Source organism: Mustela erminea, chromosome 8, assembly GCF_009829155.1.
Source record: "Mustela erminea isolate mMusErm1 chromosome 8, mMusErm1.Pri, whole genome shotgun sequence".
In the NCBI taxonomy this organism is placed as follows: Eukaryota; Metazoa; Chordata; class Mammalia; order Carnivora; family Mustelidae; genus Mustela; species Mustela erminea.
This window is the reverse complement of record NC_045621.1, coordinates 80917128-80924921: the sequence shown is the minus strand read 5'-3', so window position 1 is coordinate 80924921 and position 7794 is coordinate 80917128.

Genomic DNA, 7794 nt, shown 5'->3' with positions numbered 1-7794 from the left:
ATCTAACTAATTCTTTCAAATAAGAAGTTCCTAGTTTCATTGCTTTGTTCTACTATTCTTTTGGTTTCTACTTCATTGATTTCTGCTCCAATCTTTATTTCTCTTCTCCTTCTGGGTTTAGGCTTACTATGCTATTTTTTTTTCCAGCTCCTTTAGGTATAGGGTTAGGTTGTGTATTTGACATCTTTCTTGGCTCCTGAGAAAGGCTTGTGTTGCTATATACTTCCCTCTTAGGACCACCTTTGCTGCATCCCAAGGATATTGAATGGTTGTGTCTTCACTCTCATGTGTTCCCATGAATTTTCAAAATTCACCTTGAATTAACTGGTTGATCCATACATTCTTTAGTAGGATGCTCTTTAGGCTCCGTTTATTTGAGTTCTTTCCACCTTTCCTCTTGTGACTGAGTTTCCTTTTCAAAACATTGTGGTCTGAAAATAGGCAGGGAATGATCCCAGTCTTCTGGGATGAGAATGAACATGGCAGCCTCCCTATCTCTGGCCCTAGAGTTGAGAGCTTGGGGCCCCACTTCTCAATGCTCCCTCACAGAAACGTGGTCAATCCTCTGTCTCCCCAGTCTCTGTCCAGACTCTATACTCACTGCACCTGTGACCAAGTATTTCTGTGTCTGGCACACAACCCTGTTTGGAGTCTCCAAACCCAACAGACTCCTGCAACATACACAAGCACCACTCTTCCTGGGGGAGCAAGGGGGCTCTCCCCAGTTGTGCTGCTTCTTGGGCCCCTTCTCAAAGAACAGTGGCCAGACTGTGCTGTGAATCAAAATTTATGGCAACCTCCAGCTTAGAGCTCACTCCTGGGCTCACTCTTTGCAGCTGGCTTCCCTGCTCCAATACCTGGGAGCTCTGCTGCCCTCAAGTGCCCCTGGTATTCCTGGGACCCCAAGGATCCTGAGACCACACTCTCTCATCGAGGGTTCCACCCCCTGCCCAGCTGCCAGAGCGACATCCCTCACCAGAGCAGACTTCTAAACATTCTGATTTTGTGCTCTGCTTCTCCTAGGACTTGGCAGTAACTGCCTGACAGAGGCTCCCTCCCCCCAGGGTTTATCTTCCCACCTATCAACTTAGACTCACTTTTCTGTACTCCTTACCTTGTGGAAAGTGGTCACCTTTCTGTTTGTAGAGTTGCTGCTATTCTTTTCTCAGGTCTGTGCTTGAATTTGCAGGTGTTCAGCATGGTTTGGTAGCTATCTAGCTAAATTCCTTGTGCCAGATGAAATGAAGGTGTCCTGCTCCTCTACCATCTTGGACTCTCTCTCATTCTTCTTTCTCCAGATTGCTTTGGGTACGGTGGACCTGATAACATCAATAACTCTTCCAGTTAATGAGCATGGCATATGCTTCCATTTATTTGCCTCATCTTCTAAATCTTTGGTCCATAAATCACTCACCAACATGCACATCTTTTTCTTTCCTTTTCCACCATGTGTGCAGTATACCAGGTCTTTCTCTTCCTTGGTTACTTTTATTCCTAGATTTTTTCTTTTGCCTGATGCAATTGTAATGGTATTACTTTCTTAATTCCTCTTTGTGAACATTGGTCATCAGCATATAGAAATACACGTTGGGGCTCTTGGGTGGCTCTGTTGGTTAAGTGTCTACCTTCAGGTCAGATCATGATCCTGGGGTTCTGGGAATGAGTCTGCCATTGGGCTCCCTGCTCAGCATAGAGTCTGCATTTCCCTGACCCTCTGCTGCTCCCCTTGCTTTTTCTCTTTGTCTCTCTGTCTCTCTGTCTGTCTCTGTGTCTCTCTCTCTCTGTGTCAAATAAATACATTCTTTAAAGAAAAAAAGAAATGCAACATGTTTCTGTATATTGACTTTGTATCATGCAGCTTTACTGAATTTATTCTAATTTATTTAAATTCATTTATTTGTTAATAAAAGAATTTAAATTTTTTGCGTGGACTCCTTAGAGAGATTTCTACATATAGTATCATGTCATCTGCACATAGTGACCATTTTCTTTTCCTATTTCGATTTCATATCTTTTTTGTTTGTTTGTTTTTTGGTTTCTTTTGTCTAAATGGTTTGGCGAGGGCTTTCCATACAATGATGAATGAGAGTGGTAAGACTGGGCATCTTTATCTTGTTCTTGCTGGTAGTGGGAAAGTTTTCAGCATTTCACCCTCAAGTATAATGTCAGCTGTGGGCTTTTTATGCAGGGCCTTTGTTTGGTGGGTATGTTCTGGCAGTACCCAGATGCTTTAGAGTCCTTACCATACATGTATTGAATCTTGTCAAGTGTTCTTTATGCATTTATTGTAACAATCCTAGGGTTTTTGTCTTTTGTTTTGTCAAGGTGGTGTATGCTATTGGTGGATGTGCAGATGTGGAATCATCCCTGTATCTCTGGAATAAATCCCACTGGGTCATGTTGTATGATTCTCCTGATGTATTGTTGAATAAATGTTGCCAACAATTTGTTGAGGATTTTTGCATCTCTGTTCATGAGGGATATTGGCCTTTCCTTTTCGTATAGCATCCTTATCTTTTTTGGTAGCAGGATAATGCTGCCTTCATAAAATGAGTTTGGACATATGCCTTCTCTCCTTTTTAAAAAATGGTTTGTGAAGGGTTGGTATTAATTCTTCTTCTACCTCTGGTTGAAATTCTCAGTGAAACTATCTGGGCTTGGGTATTTGTTTCTTGGGAGGTTTTGATTATCGAGTCAATCTTTTTACTAGAGATCAGTCTGTTCAGATTTTCTTTTTCCAACTAAGGTTCATTCTAGGTTGTTTTTAGGAACATATCCATTTCTTCTAGGTTGTTCAAGGTATTGGCCTCTACTTTCTCAAAGTACTCTCTAACAATCCTTTGTATTTTTGTGATAGCCATTGTAATTGTAATAGTTCGTGTTTCTTTCTTTTTTTTTTTTTTTAGTTTTTCAAATTTTCACTTAAATTCAGTTATGCAAAGTATAGTTTTTGATGTATTAGTCAATGATCCATTAGTTGCGTATAACCCCCAGGGCTCATCACAACATGTCCCCTCCTTAATACCCATCATCGAATTACCCTGCCCCCCACCAAACCTACCTCTCCTCTAGTCAGTTTCCTATGAATAAGAGACTCATGGTTTGTCACCTTCTCTGATTTCTTCCCACTAAGTTTTCCCTCCCTACCCCTGTGGTCCTCCACACTATTCCTTGTGTTCCACATATGAGTGACACCATATGATTGTCATTCTCTGCTTGACTGATTTCATTTAGCATAACCCCCTCCAGTTCCATCCATGTCAATGCAAATGGTGAGCATTCATCCCTTCTGATGGCTGAGTGTTATTCCATGGTATGTATGTACCACATCTTCTTTCTCCATTCCTCTGTTGAAGGACATCTGAACTCCTTCCACAGTTAAGCTCTTGTGGACATTGCTGCTATTAACATTGGGGAGTGTATGCCCCTTCTTTTCACTGTATCTGTATCTTTGGGGTAAATACTCAGGAGTGCAATTGCTGGGTCATAGGGCCGCTCTACTTTTAACTTTTTGAGGAATCTCCATGCTGTTTTCCAGAGTGACTGCACCAGTTTGCATTCCCACCAACAGGGTAAGAAGGTTCCCCTTTCTCCACATCCTCATCAACAGTTGTTGTTTCCTGTCCTGTTAATTTTAGCCATCCTAAGTGCCAGGAGGGTATCTCATTGTGGTTTTGGATTCGCTGATGAAAATTGATGTGAAGCATTTTTTCATGGACTGTTGGCCATTTGTGTGTCCTCTATGGAGAAGTGTCTCTTCCTGTCTTCTGCTCATTTCTTGAGTGTTTTGTTTCTTGGGTGTTGAGTTGAGCAGTTCTTTGTAGATCTTGGATACCAGACATTTATCTGTCATGCCATTTGCAAATATCTTCTCCCATTCTATAGGTTGCCTTTTCGTTTTGTTAATTGTTCCCTTTATGGTGCAGAAGCTTTTTACCTTGATAGAGTCCCAATAGTTCATTTTTGCTTTTGTTTCCCTGGCCTTTAGAGACATGTCTTGCAAGAAGTTGCAGTGCCCAGGTTGAAGTGGTTGTTATCTGTGTTCTCGAGGATGTTGATGTGAGACAGGAATCAGTTATCTTTCTTTCCTGATTGTATTTGAGCCCTCTCTCTTTTTTGGTGAGTCTAGTTAAAAGTTTGTCTGTTTTGTTTATCTTTCCAAAAAAGGCAGCTTGTATTTTCATTGATCTTTTGTCTTTTTAGTCTCCATTGGATTTATTTCAACTTTTCTTTTTGTTATTTTTTTCTATCTACTGATTGGGGGCTTTGCTTATTTTTTTGTTCTTTCATTTTTTTCCATTTCTTTCTCATGTATATTAGGTTTGTTATTGGAGAGCTTTCAGATGGATGGATGAGGACCTGAATTTCTATGAACTTCCCCCTTAGAGCTATTTATCCTGCATCCCATAACTTTTCATAGGTTCTCTTTTCCATTTGTCTCAAGGTACTTTTAAATTTTCTTTTGATTTCTTACTTGACTTTTGGTTGTTTACTAGCATGTTGTTAAATTTCCACATATTTGTGACTATCTCATTTTCTTCTTGTGACTGATTTCTACTTTCATACTATTGTGGTTAGACAAGATTTGAAACCAGAGCATGAAGGGAGCATTCAGTTTAGAGGTTAGTTTCCTGGAATACTTTCTGAGAGCAGACCCTGACTTCCATGGGTACAGAGGAAGGTTTTGTGAGACTTGGTGGGGAGGTGCTAAACACTTGTTAGAATTATTTATTACTACCATGCAGGCTGTGTACCAATGTTCACACTGTAGCCCTGACGGGCATGTATGTCCTTAGTAACATTTTCCAGGAGGTGCAGGGTGGCCTTCTCTAACAAGTGTGTCATGTGGGTTCACAACATGGCCTCAGGTCATAAATCAGGACGTATGGTAAACTGGGGCATCAGAATCTGACTTTCTTTTGAAAATGACAGAAACAGGGCATGGTGAGTTTCATGACAATTGCTGAGGTCCCAAGTGACCCACTGGGTATTGGTGGTGGGTAGGGTCATGGAGTCTGTGGATCTGTCTCATCAGAACCTGTGGAATTCAGGGACACCCTCTTGTCTGTTGAGTTGTGTGGAGACAGGTAGACAGCAGTCTCTTGCCAGGCATGAGAGTCACACTAGACCACCACCAGAGGGGCAGTGTATGATGGGAGCCAGTGCTTGCTTTCCATGAAAACCAATCAGGATCTGGTGACTATTCCTAGCAGCATCATGGGGAGAGGAGGGCGGTGGTGATGCACAATTCCTAGGGTTATGGTCAGCACTAATCTGGAGTTTGGTGAAGTGAATCATGCCTGGCACAAAAGGCACCTGGTCACTGTAGCTGTGGGCACTGTCCCCATGGCACTTTCATGTCAGAGACTCCCATGCTGCCACTTCCTACTTTTCATCATCTTCATGATCATGAGCCTATGCTCTTGCCCATGGCTCCCCAGGGTATTGCCCTCCGTCAATCTGGCCCGCATCCTTTGTCTTTTGCAACCACATGCCATGGTAGCCTTCTCAAGAGGCAGCTCTGTCAGTCCCCTGATGGAACACTTCCTTCAATCCCCTGTGAGGTGAGGATGATGCCCTGCCCTGGAGGGGGGCTATAGATCCCCAATCAGGAGAGCCCTGCCTTCCTTTTCAGCTTTGTCAGCCCTCCCCTCAGTCCTCTTCAGGGAAGCTGTCCCTACTTCCTCAGGTGACAGCTCTGACCTTAAAAACCAATATTGTTTTCTGTATCTCCATGCCTAAGTTCATCCATGGCAATCTTTCAAACTTCTCAGTGGGTCTTCAGCAGTTCTGCAGGGCTGTCTGCTCAGAGGGGATGACCTCAGAGGGGCAGCCTTCCCTGCCACCTCCCTCAACATGTCGCTGAGTCCTGGAGCCAGCTGCCCCACTGAGTGCTGAGGGACCCAAGCCAGCCCATCCTAAGGCCAAGCTGTGTCAGTAGTGTAGACTGATGTGTGCCAGGAGCAGTGGGCAGGTGGCATGGGCCAGGTGCAGGCAGTTTCTCTTTCTTATTCCTTCCCCGCCCGCTCCCAGAAGTAGCTCAGAGCAGCCTCCACAGCCCACATCATGAGATCCCTTTACATGAGCCTCCTGCATTCAGCTGGTGTGCTTGGTGGCTTCCCATTGCTTCTGTCTCCCATAGTGACACCCATGGCAGTTTCTGGATCAGGGGAGGGGTTATACCCTTGTCTGTACTTGACCCTCTTCCTATCCCACACTGAGCCCACCCACCTTTATGTTTCCATGGATGTGCTTGGAAGCAAGCTCTTCTACAGAAAATGTATTAGCCAAATGAATCCAAGTAATGACCACTGAATTAGTGACCCAGGATAGAGAACAAACCTGCTCTGAAACTTATCCCACACTCTGTGACCATCTCCTGCTAAAACAGAAACAGTAATAGCTTTCTGGATTATGACATGGCATCTATCTCTACTTACACTCTCTTGAATGCATAGGTGCTGATCCAGGATGAAAGGGGACCATGGCTCCTGTGGGCTAGAATTCACAGGTAAGATGTAAGAATTTAGTGAAAATTGAATTTGAGGCATAGAATGAATAAATATTGATGAGGAAATCCTCCCAATAAGGGCATATGAACATTGTGTACCAAAGCTTTTTCAAATAGGTAACTGAAAGAAAAATGTTTTTTATTGTTTATTTTAATTCCAGTCGAGTTAACATACAGTGTTATATTAGTTTCATGTGTACAAGAGCATGAGTCAGTAATTCTATATATTAGTCACTGCTCATTAAGAAAAGTGTACTCCTAGTCCCCTTTATCTATTTCACTCATCCCTCCATCCACCTTCCCTTTGGTAATCATCAGTTTGTTCTCTATTGTTAAGAACCTGTATTTTGGTTAGTTTCTTTTTTCTCCATTATTTATGTACATTTGTTTCTTCAATTCTACACAAGAGTGACATCATATGGTATTGTCTTTCTCTGACTGATTTCACTTAGGGTAATCCTCTCTAGATATCCATCTGTGTGGCTGCAAATGGCAAGATTTCATTCTTTTTCTGGCTGAGTAATATTCCACTGTGTGTGTGTGTGTGTGTGTGTGTGTGTGCGTGTGTGTATGTAGGTACACATCTCTCATCTCATTTATCAGTTTATCAACAGACATTTGAGTTGCTTGCATATTGTGATCTTGTATATGCTGAAAGAAACATAGGGATGCATGTATCCTTTTGTGTTATCTTTTTCATATGCTTTAGGTAAATATCCAATAGTGTGGTTCCTAGCTGGATCCTAGGGTAGCTCTATTTCTAACGTTTTGAGGACTCTCAAAACGTTACTGTTTTCCAGAGTGGCTGCAGCAGGTTGCCTTTCTACCTACAGTGCACGAGGGTCCCCTTTTCCCACATCCTCCCAGCACCTGTTGTTCCTTGTGCTGTTGATGGGAGCCATTCTGATAGTATGTGACAATATCTCATTATACTTTTGATTTGCATTTTCCTGAGGTCGGGTGATGGTGAACATCTTTTCATGGGACCATTGGCCATCTGTATTTCTTCTTTGGAGAAATATCTGTTCATGTCTTCAGACTATTTTTTAATTGGATTGTTTGTTTCTTGGTGTTGAGTTGTATCCACTCCACATATTTTGGACGCTGTCCCTTTACTGCATAGGATATTTGCAAATATCTTCTCCTTTTTAATAGGCTGTCTTATTACTTCTTCCTAGTTCTTCTGCTGTGTGGGAACTTTTTATTTCAACATAGTCCCATTTGTTTATTTTTTCTTTTATTCCCTTTGCCTCAGGAGACAGTCTAGAAAAAAGGTGCTTTGG